Raw genomic sequence first — 16,534 nt, forward strand, 5'->3', positions numbered from 1 at the left:
AGGTTTTAAAAAATTTAAAAATAGAAATATCGTATGATTCACCAATCCCACTTCTGGACATATGTCACTATCTCAATGAGAAATCTGTACTCCCATGTTCATTGCAATATTATTCAGTCGCCAAGATACGGAAACAACTTAAGAAAAATGGCTTATACGTTTAGTGGAATATTATCCAGCCATACAAAAGGAAGAAATTCTACCATTTGTGACAACATGAGCGAACCTGGAGGATGTTATGCTGAGTGAAATAAGTCAGACACAAAAAGACAGATATTGTATGATCTCTCTCACATGTGAAACTTCATTTAAAAGAAAAAGTTGAACTTGTAGAGACAGAGTTGAAGGGTCTCAGAGGCTGGGGGATAGGCAAAAGGGGAAGATATTGATCAAAATGTACAAACTCTCCATTATAAGATGCACAAGTTCTAGAGACCTAGTGTATAGCACCGAGACTGTAGTTAATAATACCATATTGTATACTTGAAATTTACTAAGAGAACAGATCTCAAGTGTTCTAACAATACCAGAGAAAAGAAAAGTAGGTATGGTGGTGATGGATATGTTAACTACTTTGGTTGTGGTTATCATTGCACAATGTATGCATATATCAGCACATCACATTGTACGTCTTCTTAAATACAGAAAATTTTTATTCCTCAAAAATAAATAAATAAAAACCAAAATAAAGAGATAAATAAATAAAATTCCAATGTGTGCAAATAACTTCGTATAATGCCTGAAGCATAGTGACAGCCAGCAGAGATACAAGAGGACTAGGACATAGGTATGTAAATGTTATTTCAATATGCCTGGAACAGAAAGGTGAGGGGAGAATACAGGCTTATTTTAAGAGATGAAGCTGGAGAAATAACAAAGCCTGTTTCTGCAGGACCTTGCAAACCAGTTAAGAACTTTGTGCTTTTTCCTGAAAGTACTGAGAAGCCATTAAAGAATTTTAAGTAGTCACTGACTGATTGCTGAGCTTTCATTTTTAAAAGATCACTCTGATCAGAGGTGGAGAATGAATTGACGTGAAATGGAAGTGGGAGGTAGTAAAAGTAAACAGGCCAATTTTAAGGCTGTGCATGAGATGATGGTGGCCTATGTTAGCTGCATGAGAATGGAAATAGTGGGAAGATTCAGCAATTGTTTCCAGACATAGACCTGAGAGGTCTTGATGATTCGATATTGGGCTTGGGGGAGAGGGAGAGGTCTAATGGATCAGATGCTACAATGGGATTGAGAAGGTCAAGAACAGCTTTCCTTGAGCTATGACAAGGTGACCTTGGTGGGAATGATACAAATGAGAGGTGAAGGCCAGAACTCAGATGACCATATGTTGAGGAGAGGGTGGGAAGTGAAGAGTGGAGTCAAGATTATTGACTTGATATCAACTATACTGTTTGTTGCCACCTAACATCCATTCCCACTTTCTTTCTCATAGTGAGATAATTCCTGACTTTTAGTTGGCTACACGATTTTGTAGAACAAGACTATAAATTACCATGAAATTTTAACTTATGGTCAACAGAATGCAAATGGAAGTGATGTGTGCTATGGGCAATGGCATTAAGAGAAAGTGTATGCTCTCCCCTCCCCATTTTCCTTCCCTGCTGGCTGCCAACAGAGCTGATGTGCTTAGTCATTTTTGACCTTGTAGGTAAGGAAAGACAGAGCAACAATACTGAATCCTGGGTACTTGACACCATGGGGTAATCATTCCAGTGTTGAACTTATACCTAGACTGTTACATGAAAGAGAAATACATATTTTGTTGAAGCCACAGTTATTTACAGCCCCTGTTAGAGCAGCCCAAACTATAACCAAACTTACAGAATTTGGTACTAGAAGTGAGTGGCTGAGAGTTTAGAACCCAAAATGAGTGGATATGTTTGGTGGGCAGGCATTAGGTGAAGATGAACAGATATTAAAGCCTGAAAGTTTGGTGACTCTTTTTATGTTGTGACAAAACACTAAGCTATTGTCTACAGTCATTCTCATGGCAGAGCACATGCCATCAAAACCTGAAACTCAAGGAGAAATTAATAGAAACATTTGGAATATTGGTGTGTGTTGGATACATTTTGCCACTTTCACCAGCAACGTGCCACAAATAGATCTCAGGATAGGGTCAGCCAGCCTGCCAGCATCTATGTAAGGGAATACAGCTCTTCTAAGGGAGCTCTTTCTGCCTGTAGACAACAATCCAGTTTGGTGGAGAGCAGAGTGACTGGTGCCTCCAAGAACTGAAAGAGGCAAAAACTTCTGCACCCCAAACTGAAGCAATTATAAGTGGCTTTCAAGAGATAGCCTGAGCAGGACAGGACGCCCAAGCCTTTCTCAGTCATGTCCCCAATACGACTGACTTACAGCAAATTGGGCAAGTCATCTTTTCAGAAGACCCTGTCCACTTCAAATGTTGAGCACTCTTGGGAGATTCTTTCTGAGAATCAGGACTGGCATTAGTTGAAACTCATTGGTACTGTCATGCCAGTCATTTAAACATTAAAATATTTCCTTATCAGTTGAGGCATACTCACTGACCCCAATATCCCAGACATCCTGGCCTTTCTTCAAGATCTACCCACTCAAGGGTGGTGTCCAACAAATAGGAGCCTCCTGTAGCCAATGTTCATGCTGATTAATATCAAATATTTTGGATATCATCATGCCTAGAATGGACTCAGGGGACCTTACCCCACACTCAGAGAGGTCAACACCAATGGAGAAGAAGACAAATGGAGCTTTGAAAGGACGACTCATCTCTCCCAGAAGGTGGCCAGCATCCTCTCTGACACATGGGCCCTCAGCCATGGGGACCAACTGATGGTATTATTGCCCCCAGCACCAGAAACTTACTGTAGCTGGCTGGCCTGTATGCAATTGGGTAAGACATGGGAGAGAGACTCCTGGGTCAGAGGCTCCTATGGGATTCCACTCTCAATCATTCACTGAATGGAGAGATGGTAAAAGGATGTCCATCCTATGTCCAAATTCTTCCTATAGTTTGGAGGTCTGTAAAGAGGCCTAAGTTTGACTCTCAGCTCCACCAGCTACCACCTTTGTAATATAATCCCTCTCTGAGCTTCAGTTTCCTTGTTTGTGCAATGGGCACAGTAATAGTTTCAGACTTACAGTGTTTTTGTGAAAATGAAAAGCAAATAATCCAGAGAAAGTGCTTAGCTACCTTGTAGGCCATTTATCACCTCCAGGAAGTCTAAGCCTCTGTGCAGGAAAACCTTGCCCAATCTAGGTAGGTCTCAGCTTCCCCATCCATAAAAAGATGGTCCATAAAGGACCATCTCTAAGGACCCTCTATACCCAGTATTGGAGAGTCCTTGAGGGTCACACTAAATGAGCTCGGGATCAGATTTTGGATGCTGTTAGGATAGAGCTACTCCTTGTGGGCATCCCATCCATGCCTTTGAGGCTCACTTCCACAACATAAATACCCCCAGCAGGAAATGCTTCAGTCATGAGCCACTTCCTGGTAGTGAGAACAAAAGGATATTGGAAAGGAGCCAACCCTTAATATCAGTCCCTTTTGTCTGCTACGGTACATGACAGCTGTCTTCCCACGAATACAGGCATACATTTTTTTTCTTTTCTTTTCTTTTCTTTTCTTTTCTTTTCTTTTCTTTTTTATTTCTTTTGAGGGGGGGAATTGGGAAGCTCCTATGAAAGTCAAAGAAAGGACTCCTTCCCTGGTGTTTTCCCATAAATTTTTTTTTTTTTGCCATTGTAAGTTGTCACAAATGGCTTAGTCTATTGCATTTGCCTACTACCAGGGACTCTAATTAAGGAAAACCCTAAAAAGTATTCAAAAAGCAGATGTCCCTAAGAATGCCAGGTGTGGGAGGCACAAAGAAGAAAAGACAGGAAGTACACCATACTGTCATGCCTACTCAGACTCTCAAAGTTTTCCCAGTTCCAATGGACTGAGTTACGCTAAGGGAAAAGTGATCCATGTCTTAGAAAGGAGATGGACCACTATGTTCATTCATTCTTCTCCCAAGGTCAGTGAACATCTTTATTACCATTACTTTCAACTCTTTATTAGGTAGTTTACTTATCTCCATCTCATTAAAGTCTGAGGTGTTCTCTTGTTCTTTTCTTTGGAACATATTCCTCTGTCCCCTCATTTGCTTGACTCTCTGTGCTTATTTCTATGTATTAGGTAAAACAGCTGCCTCTCCCAGTCTTGAAGGAGTGGCTATGTAGGAGATGAAAGTTGTCATGCATCTTTGCCCTGGCTTTTGCTTATTTCTTGGACCTCTATAATTGCCCACGTAGCCTGATTTGCTCTTGACCGATCCTGGTTGTTGAGGGTGTGCCAAAACCTGTTACTGTTCCAAATGGACAGATCTCAGAGATCATCTAGTTTTAGGCTAATTGTAAGCCAGATCCTCAGGCAGAAGCTTTTAAAGCATGTGAATATATACAGTCTTACGGGTCCACAATTGTAAACCCTGCTGACTTCCATAACTGGAGATCTGGGGGTGTCCCCTAAACAACAGTAGCAAATATGGCGACTTTATACCTTATATAAGCTCCTTTCTGGGAGATACCACCGAACTGTGGCAAGACAAAGGGAGGATGCTAATATGGCATCTTTCCGCTTATGTTCTCTGGGAACTCCTCTGTAGCCTCTGGACTAGTGGCAAACCTGAAGCCTGCCCCTCATGCTGAAGTTCCAGGGCAAGAAAATAGGCCTTTTCCACAAAGCCTGGGAGTGTGTCTGTGCAGTGCCTTGGGGTGATATCCTGTCAAGCACTATCTCTCCAATTGTTTTAGACCCATGGGGCCCAAGAATTCAATCCTCCCTGGCCACCAAAGCTGGGTGCCCAAGGGGCTGGCTGCGGAAGAACAGGCCATGGCTGTGGCCATGGGGACAGGGTGTTCATACGTGGCTGGTATGGCCAGCTGCAGCTGGGATGTGTTACGTAGGGCACTCCCACGGAGCTAGTAGGCTGGGTGTGTGAGGGTTGCAAACATGGTGCCTAGAAGCACTGGCACCCACAAGGCGGAAGGAGAATGCAAAAAGAGTGCCTGCCAGTGTCTCCATCCCTACAGTAAGTCTCTACAAGTTTCTGCCTCTCTGGCAGAAACTTTAAGATTAACACATGAGTCTCCTTTGCTGGCTGGGCACCTTTCAAATTGCTGCTTTGGGGTTGAGTCCTGGGTGAGTGTGGACCTGTATGTGAACCTGGTAAGAGCAGGTTTTCTTTTCCTTATAGCTATATGGTTCTTCAGGAAGTAAGTCCTATTTTTTTCAAAGTCAGCTGTTTGGAGGCTCATCTTGGTGGTGTAGTTCCCAAGAATTGGGGTGCCTGATGTAGGTCACAAACCCCTGACTCCTCAGGGACTACCTCTATATTATGAGATCCTCCTGACTGTGGTCACCACACCTGTGGTGGGGTTTCTTGTGAGATTGTGTCTATGCCGGTCCTACCTGTTTCCATACTGCCCTTTTATCCTCTGTTGTAGAGACACTCTTCAGCTATCTTTCAGGTTATTTTCAGAGGGTATTGCACCATATGTAGCTCTTGAATTGTTGTGTACATGGGAGGAGGTGAGTTCAGGATCCTCCCATGCTGCCATCTTGACCCCAGCTACACAGTCCATACTCTAAACCACATGTGAAATAATACGTTTTTAAAACCACTATTTGGGCAAATAACAACAATTTTTTTCTTCTTAACATTTACTCTGCAATGTTACCAAAAGTCCAGAGAAGGAAAATCACTGAGCTAGAAGCTGGTGTTATAAAGATGAAGGAGACAAAGTTCTTACCCTCAGATGGGGCTGAAACATCCCTATGGGAGGTGAGATCAATGAAGGAACAATTTAATGGAAACAGGAAGGTCCTAGATAAATTGCCAAGGAGTTCAGCCAACTCCCTTCAGCTGAAAAGAAACTCCCTTCAGCTAAAGAATCAGGAAAGAATTCTGCAAGAAGCTAGCACAACATTCACATTCCCACTGCAAAGAAGCCATTCTGGGGGAGTATACCTTTGTTGTCATTGTATTGCTTCTCCTCAAAAATATTTTAGGATAATACTTGGGGAAAGGGTCACCAAGAAAAGCATACTCATTACCCTAAACTTTCTTACCCCAAATTAAACTAAACTCTCATTACCCTAAATATACTTTTTTATTCAAAAGTATATTTCCCAGTATGAGATTTCAATATCCCACTTTCAATCATGGATAGTACAACTAAACAGAAGATCAACAAGGAAATAGGAGAGTTGCACAACATTATAAAACGACTATGTTGATTCAAAGTGAACAAAACTTTTAAAAAATTTTAGGGAGACTGAGAATAAACTGAGGGTTGATGGGGGTGGGAGGGTGGGGAGAGTGGGTGATGGGCATTGAGGAAGGCACATGTTGGGATGAGCACTGGGTGTTGTATGGAAACCAATTTGACAATAAATTTCATATCAAAAAAAATTTAGGGAGAATGGAGAAGACTTTTATTTGATCCCAAGATAGCTGCCCAGGATACACAATCTTCACAAAGAAGAAACTTCTCTGAGAGAGGAACAGTCAGTGCAGGGTTACATATATTTTTTCACATAAAGTGTTATAAATCATCATGACATTCCAGAAAGTTACAGACTTTATCTTATGTTTTAGTATCTGCAAGACTGTATGACTTTAATCATATGGAAACCAGGGAAGTGTTTTTCTTTATGTTTGGAATGTTCCTTTTTTGGCTATTTATCTTTATTTTTATTTTTGAAGCTTTCAATTTTTTATTTTTTAAGATGAAATTCACAGCACTTAAAATCCATCATTCTGACCATTGTAAAGTGGACAACTCGGTGTCTTTTAATATAGTCCTGATGTTGCACAACTATCACCACTAATTCTAAAATATTATTATTATCCTGAGAAGAAAGCCCATATCTCAATTCCTCCCTCCTCCATTCCTTGGCAACCAAAAATCTACTTATGTCTCTTGGATTTTCCTGTTCTGAAGATTTCATATAAATGGAATCATACAATATGTGGACTTTTGCTTCTTTCACTTAGCACAATGTTCTTGAAGTTCATCCACACATGTAACAGTACTGCATGCCTTTTTATGGCTAGACAATATCCCACTGTATGGTTATACCACTTTGATGCATCTGGTCATTGGTTGATAAACATTTGGATTGTTTCCACATTGTAGGAGTTATAAATAATGCTACTGTGAACATTTCTATACAGGTTTTCATGGGAATATATGTTTTCAATTCTCTTGGCTTTGTGTCTAGGAGTGAAATTGCTGCGCCATATGGCAACTCCATTTTTAACTTATTGAGAAATTTCCAGGATGTTTTCCAAAGTAGCTGTTCCATTTTACATCCCCAACACCAGTGTTTGAAGGTTCTGATTTCTCCACATCTTTGTCAATGTTTCTTTTTTCCTCCAAGATTTTATTTAAATTCAACCTAATTAACATATAGTGTAGTATTGGTTTTAGGAGTAAAAGTTAGTGATTCATCACTTACTTATAATATTCAGTTGTCATCACAAGTGATGTCCATCACCCATTAAGCCCATTCCCCCAACCACCTCCCCTCCAACAACCCTCAGTTTGTTCTGTATACTTAAGGTCCTCTCAGGGTTTGCCTCCCTTGCTGTTTTTACCTTCTTTTATTTTTCCTGCCCTTTCCCTATGTTCACCTGTTTTGTTTCTTAAATATACATATGGTGAAATCATATATTTGTCTTTATTTGACTGACTTATTTCACTTAGCATAATAAGCTCTAGTTCCATCCACATCATTGCAAATGGCAAGATTTCACTCTTTTTGATGTCTGAATAAATAAATATATATATATATATATATATATATATATATATATATATATATATATACTCAGTATATATAAATGTGTATAAATATATATATACATGGTATATATAATTGGTTTATATATATATATATATACCACAAGTATATAAGTACTTTTATATAAGTATAAAAGTATATATAAATGGTATATATATATATATATATATATATATATATATATATATACATACCACATCTTCTTTATCCATTCATCATTCAATGGACATTTGGGATCCTTCCATAATCTGGCTTCTGTAGGCAATGCTGCTATAAACATCGGGGTGCATGTATCCCTCTGAATCAGTATTTTTGTATTCTTTGGATAAATACCTAGCACTGCAATTGCTGAATGATAGAGTAGTTCTATTTTTAACGTTTTAAAACTATTAATTTTGAGAGAGAGAGCATGCATTTTAGTGGGGGAGGGGCAGAGAGAGAGGGAGGGAGAGAGAATCTCAAGTAGGATCTGTGCTGTCAGCATGGAACCCAATGCAGGGCTTGATCTCGTAAACATGAGATCAAGACCTGAGCTGAAATCAAGAGTTGAATGTTTAACTGAATGAGCCACCCAGGTGATATTATTTCAACTTTTTGAGAAACCTCCATACTGTTTTCGAGAATGGCTGTAGCAGTTTACACTCCCACCAACAGGGCAAGAGGTTCTCCACATCCTCACCAACACTCGTTGCTTCTTGTGTTATGGGAACCATCAATTTTGAACATTGATTTTTTTTTAATTGTGCTTACGATATTTCAATGTGAGGGGCGCCTGTGTGGCTCAGTCTGTTGAGTGTCCAACTTCGGCTCAGGTCATGATCTCACATCTTGTGGGTCTGAGCCCCGTGTCGGGCTCTGTGCTGACAGCTCAGAGCCTGGCACCTGCTTTGGATTCTGTGTCTCCCTCTCTCTCTGCCTCTAACCCACTCACATTCTGTCCCTGTCTCTCTCAAAAATAAATAAACATTAAAAAATGGAAATAAGGTATTTCAATGTGAGAAGCAAAAGACAAAGGTGGAAGATGTGACCAAGGCCAACACCAGCACACCAGATCTTTTTCCAAAACCAATAGGTCTGTAATAGGGTATGTAAGCATTAGTACAAGAGAGATTGTCACCATCAGTTACTCCCAGAAGTATTCTAGTTCTCCAAGCCTGTGAAGTCAAGGGAAGCTTCTGCTTGACCCAATCATAGAACAACTTGGGGCAGATGTGTCCCGCATGTGCCAGTCACATAATAGACCCCAAATATGTGTGAAATTGGATGGAAGAAACATTACACAACAGCCAGAAAAAAGAGGAGGGAATTTGTGTCCAATGCAAATCCAGGAATCCATAGCAGCTGCTATTTTCATGCAAGAGGGAACAATACAGAGGAAGTTTCCACAACCCCCTTGCATCACACAGTTTCAAACTCAGGCTATATTTCAAATGGCAAGTAACCCGACACCTACCCATATAAATTATTGACTGTTTGAGGGGAAAAGATAATGGCAACAATGCACAGTGGGCTCAGTGTCTTGTCCCTACCATTTCTACCAAAGCTGCCATTCGGTTGCTGGCCCAATAGAGAGGTTACAGCCTAGAAGGCTAGTATTCAAAGAGACCTCATGTGCCTGCCAGGATGCTTGAGGAAATGTCATCTTAAAGGAATGACTGAAGCCTTTTTATTTGGCATTTTCAGGAATCACCTTTGTGCCTGGAACCCTTCAACTGACTGTCAAGGACATTTTCTATTTCACACATCTAAGGCCCAGTGAATTATAGTCAATAAGACTACGGACCTGCATGTGGACCCTGTTGTGTCCAACCTATGCCCCCTTGAAGACCAAGCTCTTGGTATCAGATAAGAGCTATGATGGGTGTTTAAATTTCAAGGAGTTGATTCAGTGAGTGGGCACTAAAACAAGATGCCTAAACAATAAAACGTCTATTTTGGAAGATGGGATGATGTGTGAGAAGTGTTAATGTAACTTGGGTGGTGTAAGAGGAGAGAGAAGGAAGCTGGACAGCAATCTCTAGCTCTTATTAGTTCTCAGTCTGAGTGGAAGGTCACATCTCCTAATCCAACCTAAGTGTTAATTCTGGAAGACAGCCAAAAAATAGTTGATAAAAATATGAAGGACCAGTAAGTATATTAGAAACAAAACCAATACTCATCCTCACCAGTAAATGGGGGAAATACTTAATAGAGCAGTGGCATGATGCCACCACGTTCACCCTTAGGTTAACCAAATATTGAGTTTGATCATTATAAATGTGGTCTCCAGTTGGAGACTCTGAGCTTATCTCCTCCCTGAAATGCAGCCAGATCAGCACCAAATCATTTTGAACATCTAGGAAACTGATCTAAGAGTTAACACAACCATCTGCATAACTTGAGCCACAGAACTCAGCAGGTACATGGTACGGAGAGGTGAACTGGGGGAAAGAAAAGCTATGGAGGGTGGGGAGCCATTTTTGCAGAGAGGATAGAGAAAAGGAAAGGCGGAGAGTGCAGCTTAATGGCATCATGCAAGAAAAGCACTCCTCCGAAAGTAGCTGGAGAGAAAGATAAAGAGTGAAAACACTCTCAGGACACTGAACAACAAATCTGTTCCCCCAAAACCATTGAGGGGAAGACAGGAGAGGGTTTCAATACCACCAGGATTCTATAAACAGTGGAGCACAGGGCCTGAACATTCAGAGCTCAGTGTCTGGTGGTCCTCTGGTGAGGAAGCAGGGCGAATCCCCATGAGCAAGCAGACCAGTCTGAGGGATCCATGTGCCACTCAGGGCGAAGAGGTTCTCCTGCTTGGAGTGCATTTCATAGAGGCCATACAGTATCCCCACAGGCAAAGGTCCCAGCAGACCCAGGAGAGCAGCCACATTTGCTGGTATTGGGAGGAAAATGCCAGAGTGCGGTGAAATCTGCAGCCAGCTGTGTGTTGTGATTTGCCATAATCTCTGAACTTCCACCACTGTGCGATCGCAAGAACATTTTCTGGGGCAAGCTGGCACCCAGCCATTGCTCAGCAAGACCCTCCGCCAGACAGTCAGCATAGGTCCAAGCCACAGGGGTCTCTGAAGTGTGGGGTTTGAAACACAACCCTATCTCAGATAAAACTCTGGATGGAGGTGCTGCCTGGCAGGTGGAAAGCTTGGACATAGACAGGGTAGAGGTGGGGAGAGAACAGAGAGCTGAGACAATGGAGGGGTGCTTGATGATGGGTTGGTGAGAGCACAGTGTTCCTGTGCTAGACAGTAGGAAGCTGGATGAAGCCATTTCCACCTCTCCTGCACACAGGCATACAAAAACAAGCATGTGCACCACAGTGATCCACCCTAGTAAGCTAAGCAGCACCACCCAGCAGAGAATGGAGCCATTAAGCAAGCCCCACTCAGCCGTGCCCTCCAAACATGTCCGCTAGAAAACCAGTACAAGTTACTCCACCTGCATAGTTTATGGATTATAGAAGGCTTCACAGTTTCAGTTCTAGGGGAAACTGAACATAACTTCATTCAGTTTTCATTCTGTTCACTGGCTCATTTATTTGTTTGTTTTCTTTGTTTCTGTTTTTCCTTAAATAGTTTTCTCCCCACCCCCCCCCCCTTTCTTTTCTTCCTCATCCTGGATACAGAAAGAGAAAATTTTACTTTTATTTTTATTTTTTTCCTTTATTTTTTTAATTTTTTTATTCTTTTTCATTTTCTTTATTTCATTTTATTTTACAATTTTTTATTTTTTTCTTACATTTTTTCCTTCTTTCCCTTTCTTCTCTATTCTATCAAGCTTCTTTCAACAATGAGACCAAAACACACCTAGACTCTAGCTTCCTTTATTTGATTTTTTGCTTTGTTTTTGATTTTTCAATTTTAATTTTTTACTTTATTAGTTTTTTCTCCCTCCAAAATGAGAAAATGAAGGAATTCACCCCAAAAGATAGAAGAGGAAGAAAGGACAGCCAGGAGCTTAATCAACATAGAAATAAGCAAAATATCTGAACTAGAAATATGAACCATGGTAAGAATACTAGCTTGAGTTGAAAAAAGCATAGAATCCTTTTCTTTGGAGATAAAAAAATAAAATCTAGTCAGGATGAAATTAAAAGTGCTATAACCAAGATGCAATCTCAAATGGATGCCAGGACACCGAGAATGAATGAAGCAGAGCAGTGAATCCACTATTTAGAAAACAAAATTATGGAACACAATGAAGCAGGAAAAAAGAGGGAAACAAAGGCAAATGATCACGATACATGACTTAGAAAACTAGGTGATTTGTTAAAAAGGAATAATAGCTGAGTCATAGGCGTCCAAGAGGATGAAGAGAGAGAAAAAAGGGCAGAAGTTTTGTGTGCACAAATTATAACAGAAAATTTTCCTAATCTGGGGAATGACACAGACATCAAAATTCAAGGAGCACAGGGAACTCCCAATAGATTCAACAAAAGCTGACCATCACCAAGGCATATCATAGTCAAATTCACAAAATACATGCACAAGGAAAGAGTTACGAAAGCAGCAGGGGGGAAAGGAAAAAGTCCTTAACCTATAAGGGAAGAAAGATCAGGTTCACTGTAGACCTATCCACAGAAACTTGGCAGGCCAGAAGGAGTGGCAGAATATATTCAACAGGCTGAATCAGAAAAATATGCAGCCAAGAATCTTTATCCAGCAAGGCTGACATTCAAAATAGGAGAGATAAAGAGTTTCCAAGGCAAACAAAAACTAAAGGTGTTTGCGACCACTAAACCAGCCCTGCAAGAAATTTTAAGGGGGACTATTTGAGTGGAGAAAGACAAAACAAAACAAAAAAGACCAAAATCAACAAAGACTAGGAACGACCAGAGAACATCGCCAGAAATACCAATTCAAAAGGCGACACAATGGCGCTAAAATCTTATCTTTTAGTACTCACTCTAGATGTCAATGGAATAAATGCTCCCATCAAAAGACATAGGGTATCAGAATGGATAAGAAAATAAGACCCATCTATATGCTGCTTACCAGAGACTCATTTTAGACCTAAAGACACATGCAGATTGAAAGTAAGGGGATGTAGAACCATCTATCATGCTAATGGTTGTCAAAAGAAAGCTGGTGTAGCCATACTTATATCAGACAAGCTAGATTTTAAAATAAAGACTGTAACAAGAGATTAAGAAGGGCATCATATAAAAATTAAGGGGTCTATCCAACAAGAAGATTTAACAATTATAAATATTTATGCCCCCAAAGTGGAGAAGCCAAATATATAAATCAGTTAATCACAAACATAAAGAAACTCATTGATAATAATACCATAAGAGTAGGGGACTTCAATACCCCACTTACAACAATGGACAGATCATTTAAGCAGAAAATCAACTAGGAAACAATGGCTTTGAATGACACACTGGACCAGATGGACTTAACAGATATATTCAGAAATTTTCATCCTAAAGCAGAAGAATACACATTCTTCTCGAGTGCACATGGAACATCCTCCAGAATACATCACATACTGGGTCACAAATCAGCTCTCAACAAGTACAAAAAGACTCAGATCATACCTGGCATATTTTCAGACCACAACACTACGAAACTCGAAATCAACCACAAGGAAAAATTTGTAAAGACCATGAATCCTTGGAGATTAAAGAACATCCTGCTAAAGAATGAATGGGCTAACAAAGAAATTAAAGAGGAAATTAAAAGTACACGGAAGACGAGAAAATGAAAACATGACAGCCCAAAACCTCTGGGATGCAGCAAAGGCGGTCTTAAGAGGGAAGTATATAGCAATCCAGCCCATTCTAAAGAAGGACTAAAGGTCTCAAATACACAACCTAACCTTACACCTAACAGAACTGGAAAAAGAACAGCAAATAAGGCCTAAAACTATCAGAAGGGAAATAATAAAGGTTAGAGCAGAAATAAATGATACTGAGATTAAAAACAAACAAACAAAAAAGCAGTAGAACAGATCAAATAGACCAGAAGCTGGCTCTTTGAAAGAATAACAAAACTGATAAATACCTAGCCAGATTGATTAAAAAGAAAAAGGAAAGGACCAAATAGATAAAATCATGAATGAAAGAGAAGAGATCACAACCAATACTGCATAAATACAAACAATAATAAGAGAACATTATGAGCAATCATATGCTAACAAATTGGGCAATCTGGAAAAAATGGACAAATTTCTAAACATATATAAATTACCAAAATGAAAACAGGAATTTGAACAGACCCATCACCAGTACAGAAATTGAATCAGTAATCAAAAATCCCCCAACAAACAAGAGTTCAGGGCTGGATGGCTTTCCAGGGGAATGCCACAAAACATTTAAAGCGGAGTTAACATCTATTCTTTTGAAGCTGTTCCAAAAATATAAATGGAAGGAACACACCCAAACTCATTCTACAAGTCCAGAAATTCTTGACTCTAAAACCAAAGACCTCACGAAAAAGAACTACAGACCAAATTCCCTAATGAACATGGATACAAAAATTCTCAACAAGATACTAGCAAACCAGATCCAACAATACATTAAAAGAATTATTCACCACAATCAAGTGGGATTTATTCCTGGGATACAGGGCTGGTTCAATAGGTACAAATCAATCAATGTGATACATCACATTAATAAAAAAAAAAAAAAAAGGACAAGAACCACTTGATCCTCTCAATAGATGTTGAAAATGTTTTTGACAAAATACAGTATTCTTTCTTGATAAAAACAAAAACCCTCAAAAAAGTAGGGAGAGAAGGATCAACCCTCAAGATCATAAAAGCCATATATGAGAGAACCACTACTAATGTCATCCTCAGTAGGGAAAGACTGAGAGCTTTCCTCATAAGTCAGAAACACGACAAAGCTGTCCATTCTCACCATTGTTATTCAATATAGTGTTGGAAGTCCTGGCCTCAGCCATAAGATAACACAATGAAATATTAGTCATCCAAATCAGCAAGGAGGAAGTCAAACTTTCACTCTTTGCAGACAACACGATAGTGTATGTGGAAAACCCAAAAGACTCCACCAAAAAATTGCTAGAGCTAATCCATGGATTCAGGAAAGTTGCAGGATATAAAATCAATGTATGGAAATCAGTTGCATTTATATACACCAATAATGAAGCAGAAAGAGAAATCAAGGAATCGATCCCATTTACAATTGCACCAAAACCCATAAAATACCTAGGAATAACCTAAGCAAAGAGGTGGTAAATCTATGCACTGAAAACTACAGAAAACTTATGAAAGAAATTGAAAACATAAAAAAATGGAAAAATATTCCATGCTCATGGATTAGATGAATAAATATTGTTAAAATGTTGATACTACCCAAAGCAATCTACATATTCAATGCAATCCCTATCAAAATAACACCAGAATTCTTCACAGAGCTAGAATAAACAATTCTAAAATTTATATGGAACCAAAAAAAACCCCAACTAGCCAAAGAAACCCTGAAAAGAAAACCAAAGCTGGAGGTATCATAATGCTGGACTTCAAGCTGTATTACAGAGCTGTAATTATCAAGACGATATGGTACTGGCACAAGAACAGACACATCGATCAGTGGAACAGAATAGAGAACCCAGACATGGACCCACAAACATATGGCCAACTAATCTTTGACAAAGCAGGAAAGAATATCCAACGGAAAAAAGACGGTCTCTTTAGCAAATGGGGTGGGAAAACTGGACAGCAACATACAGAACCTGGACCACTTTCTTACACCATGCATAAAAATAAACTCAAAATGGATGAAAGACCTAGATGTAAAACAGGAAGCCATCAAAATCCTAGAGGAGAAAACAGGCTACAACCTTTGTGATCTCAGCCACAGCATCTTCCTACTTGACATGTTTCTAGAGGCAAGAGAAACAAAAACAAAAATAAACTCCTGGGACCTCATCAAGATAAAAAGTTCTGCACAGCAAAGGAAAGAATCAGGACAACTAAAAGGCAACCAACGGAATGGGAGAAGATATTTGCAAATGACATTATCAAATAAAGGGTTAATATCCAAAATCTATAAGGAACTTATCAAACTCAATAATCAAAAAAACAATGCAGTGAAGAAATGGGAAAAAGACATGAACAGACACTTTTCCAAAGAAGACATTCAATGGCTAACAGACACATGAGAAAATGCTCAACACCACTCATCATCAGGGAAATAAAAACCAAAACGACAATCACATACCACCTCACACTTGTCAGGGTGGCTAAAATTAACAACTCAGGCAACAACAGATGTTATTGACGGTGTGGAGAAAGAGTAACCCTATTGCACTGTTGGTGGGAATGCAAATTGGTGCAGTCACTCTGGAAAACAGTATGGAGATTCCTCAAAAAATTAAACAACCCAGCAATTGCACTACTAGGAATTTATCCAATGGATACAAACATCCTGATTCAAAGGGGCACATGCACCCCAGTGTTTATAGCAGTGCTATCAACAAGAGTCAAATTATGGAAAGAGTCCAAATGTCCATCAACTGATTAATGGATAAAGAAGATGTGATACACACACACACACACACACACACACACACACACACAAAACACACACAGTGGAATACTACTCAGCAATGAAAAAGAATGAAATCTTGCCATTTGCCACAACATGGATGGAACTGGAGGTTATTGTGATAAGTGAAATAAGACAGTCAGAGAAAAACAGATATCATATCATTTCACTCATAC

The sequence above is a fragment of the Panthera leo genome, chromosome E3, assembly GCF_018350215.1.
Source record: "Panthera leo isolate Ple1 chromosome E3, P.leo_Ple1_pat1.1, whole genome shotgun sequence".
NCBI classification, from domain to species: domain Eukaryota; kingdom Metazoa; phylum Chordata; class Mammalia; order Carnivora; family Felidae; genus Panthera; species Panthera leo.